Below are 3999 nucleotides of genomic sequence, written 5' to 3'. Positions count from 1 at the left end.
TCGCGGCCTGTTTCCTGGTAACCTCCCTGCTGCTGATTGGACACTGGCAATGCTTTTCTTTCTTTCTAGAGAAATAGGTGTTGGTACTCACCATGAAGTTGTTACAATAAGTGCCACAATTTTTAAACAACAAAAAATGAGGTGCTAGTACTGCATACCCTTGAGTACCCCCTGGGGAAAAAGCACTGAGCAATGGTCGTGTGAAGGATAAGGTTGGGCAGTCACAGTGTAAAACAAGCCACTCCTTTCTGACATCAGCCTTTGAGGGGGAACAACTGTGCTGGGTAGGAGTGAAAATCAGGAGCTTCAGAGCCCAGCTGCAACAGTATGGGAAACTTCTGGTCCTGCATATGATGTTGGATTCCAACTCCCATCAGCCTCAGCCAGCATGGCCAATGGTAAGAGATGATCAGAGTTGGTAACATCTAGAGAGCTGCTGGTTCCTCATCCCTGGCTTCAACCATCCTCCTCCTGGCTTTCTGTCCATGTTTGCTTCCCCTTTGCCCCTCTGGCTGTAGGGGAGGCTTGAGAGACTGAGCACTCGAGAGACTCAGGGAAATCCCTTTGCCCCGTAACAGCAAGAGGGTAGCACCTTCTTTTCTCAAAAGCTGAAGGGGAGCTTCTTGGGTAGAGACAAAAGGAGTTATTTTCAGGCTGAGGGTTTTCATGTTCCTTTTCTTGAAACCCCCCCCCAATACAAGGAGCAGGTTTTGTTTTGTTGCTGATGGCATGCAACAAAAGCTTCCCTTGCCAGATAAACTGCCAAGTAAATTGGTGTTGAATCTGTCTTCTAGCACTGTAAAACAGGGTGAAGTAATCTGGAGAACTTTGGTGCCAAAGCAGGCAGGTGTAGCCTGTTACTTAATAACCACCATTAAAAGAGGATATATTATATTGGGGAAACAATACCTGGTGTTTATGACTGACTTCCTGCCACTTTGGATTTCAGCTGATTTCCTGACTCAAACGTGCAGGTGATACTGTGCAGAAGGAAGTGTCTACTAGTGGGTTTGATGGATGGCAGGGCTGGGGAACCAGTTGCTGGACTTCATACCCGTCAGGCCACAGATAGCATAGTTAGTGGTCAGGGAACAACAGCCAGAGAGCTATGGATTGCTCTCTCGTGATTTATGGTGGAGCTAACTGTGGAAGCTGCAGTTCTTCCTTTCCCTTCCTTTCCTCTGTCTCTCTCAGAAACTGATTTAGAGCACAAGTGGCTAATATGTGCTCCCAAATGTGGTGAATCATCCTGGACCACTGGTGCTGCTGATGGAAGTTTCAGTTCAGCAGTAGCTGGAGAGCATTAACCTAGCCACCCTTGATTTAGAGGCCTGGAGTTGAAGAATGACAGGGGCCCAGGCTTCAGAGTCCTTTTCATTCCAAAATACACTCCTGGTTTTCCTCCAAGCTTTCTTCCTTTCAGCTGTCTAATTTTTTGGGAGGGGAGGATGCCATTAAAGCAATTGGGTATGAGAGAGCCTTTCTGTTCTACAGCAAGACACCCAGTGAATTACCATAGATCCTGATCTGCTTTACACCCTGGTCCAGCTAGAATTGCACCTGGATGGGATGAAGCAATCAGGGAAAGAGGACTCCTCTGCCCTAGGCTATTACAGTGGAGACTTAAATGATGCAGTTGCCTTAAATCAGGCATACCTAACAGGACCAATGGTCAGGGATGATGGGAGTTGTAGTCCCAAAAGAGTTGGAGGGCCAAGTTTGGCCATGTCTGCCTTAAATGGTAAGATGCCCCAAAGACCATCTCCTCTAGCATTCTCACAGTGGCCTTGGGAAGCCCATGAATGCATCAATGCTTTCCCCAACTTTTGATTCCTAGCAAGTGTTATTTGGACACACATTGCCCCCAATACGGGCAGTAGTACAGTAATGAGTACTTGTACTCAAAGTCTTATCCTCAATCCCTTTTAAAGCTACCCAGATTCATAGCCATGCCTGCATTCTGTGGTAGCACATCTCATGGTTTCAGTATGTGGTGCATACATACATTTGTTTGTTGAATCTTCTAGGTTTCATTGGATGACCCAGTTCTTGTATTAGAAGAGAGAAAATGCCTACCTGCTCTCTTCACATCCTGCATAAAATTGTATACACATTCCCACACGTACTGTTTTTTCCAGCATTACAAATGTATCCTTTCGTTAGAGGGGATTTGTTCCTGTCCCATGATCGTTTTGCTTGCCTTTTTCTGAACCTTTTTCCAGTTCTACAATGTATTTCTTAGGGACAGTGACCAGATCTGTACAGAGTATTCAAAGTGCTGTATCGCCACAGATTTGTATAGTAGTGTTGCAATATTGACAGTTGTTTTCAATCCCTTTCTTAATGGTCCATAAGATGGTATTCACTTACATTGAATAGCATTTGCCATTTGAATGCCCATTCACCCAGTTTGGAAACATCCTTTGTGTTCTTACCACCCTGATCAATTTGGTGCCATTTGTAAACTTGGCCATCTTCCTGTTCATCCCTAACTCCAGGTTATTAGTATAATAGTTCAAAGCTCAAGTCCCAGTACTGATCCTAGGGGGGCCCTACTTACAGCCTTCCATTGTGAGAACAGCCCATTTATTCTTACCCTTTGCTTGCTGATTGTTGACCAGCTGCTGATCCATAAGACCTTATCCTCTTTATTTCATCACTGCTAAGCTTACTCATTAGTCTTTGGTGAGGAACTGTATGAAAACGTTTTGAAAATACAGTATCTACCACAGCACCTCTGCAGATATACTTATTGACGCTCTTAAAATAACTGGTATGGGAGGCAAAGACATACACACTGTGCTAGTTATTTTTCAGCAAGGCTCTCTCTTTTGTACACTTGGTAATTCTACCTCTAATAATACTCTGCAATAGCTTTTCCAGTAGAGATGTTAAGCTAACTGGCCTGTAATTTCATGGCAGCAGCCAACTACCTTTTAAAAAAATTGGTGTTACCTTTAGGACCTCAAGCACAGAGGCTGATCTTAGGGTGTTGCATACTTCTGGCAGCCAATCAGCAATTTCACATTTCAGTTCTTAAGATTACACTTAAGCTCCTGCTGTTCAACACCCTTGTTTTGAAATGTTCCACACGATGTGAAGGATTTTCATGAGCTCAGGCGAACTACTGCAGCTGCCCAAGGGCCTGTTTTTAGCTGGCTCTAGATATATAGTTTGCTGTCATATACTGAAGACTGACCAGTGAGGACAAGCCATGCCCTCTTTGAGCCTGTCACACACCAGTGTTCTCCTTTGCAGCTCATTGGCTGATACGGGGCATGGGGAGTGGTTTATCTTTTGTGTTCTCCTTCCACATTGCTGGTGGCACATGACGTCCTTGAATTCCCTCTCAACCCTTGCTGCCACCCAATCCAGTCAGCTGCTCTGTATGGGAAACAATTGGGGGATTCTAGTCTAACATGTAATAATAATTGGCTACAGCTTCATGCTAGGCCCTAGCTTGGATCCCAAGCAGTTAGGAGGGAGAAATTTAAATGAGGCTCACATCCATGATTAGGTTACTGGGTAGTTTTTCATCTGGCATGCATATCCATTCTTCCAACAGAAATGGGGAACCTGTGACTGGCCATATGTTGGACTCCCGGCTGCTATCAGCCCTGGGCAGTATGGCCAGGTTACAAGTTTCCAATCCCTGCCTTACAGAGTAGGGACCATGCCTCGTTCCAGTGAATAGCCAATAAATGCTTTTCTAGATTAAACGGCAAAATTTGTCCCTTGGGAGCTACAGCTGTGCCCAACAAGGATTGTGTGCGCATCCCAGTTCAGTTTGGAGCAGCATCTTCTCTCCTCCAGCATTGCCTTCTGCCCAATACCTGCATCAAAGAGGAGTGCCTTGACTTCCCACCCTCGGTTCTTTGCCCATGCCAGCAGACTCTGGGAAATGAAGCGACAGCTCCACATAACACTCCTGACTAGAAAGCCAACCTAACTGCTGAGTTACTGTTGAAGACAAAGTGGGAGATAATCCCAGCTAGGGAG

The sequence above is a fragment of the Podarcis raffonei genome, chromosome Z (assembly GCF_027172205.1).
Source record: "Podarcis raffonei isolate rPodRaf1 chromosome Z, rPodRaf1.pri, whole genome shotgun sequence".
NCBI classification, from domain to species: domain Eukaryota; kingdom Metazoa; phylum Chordata; class Lepidosauria; order Squamata; family Lacertidae; genus Podarcis; species Podarcis raffonei.
This window is presented reverse-complemented; position numbering follows the sequence as displayed.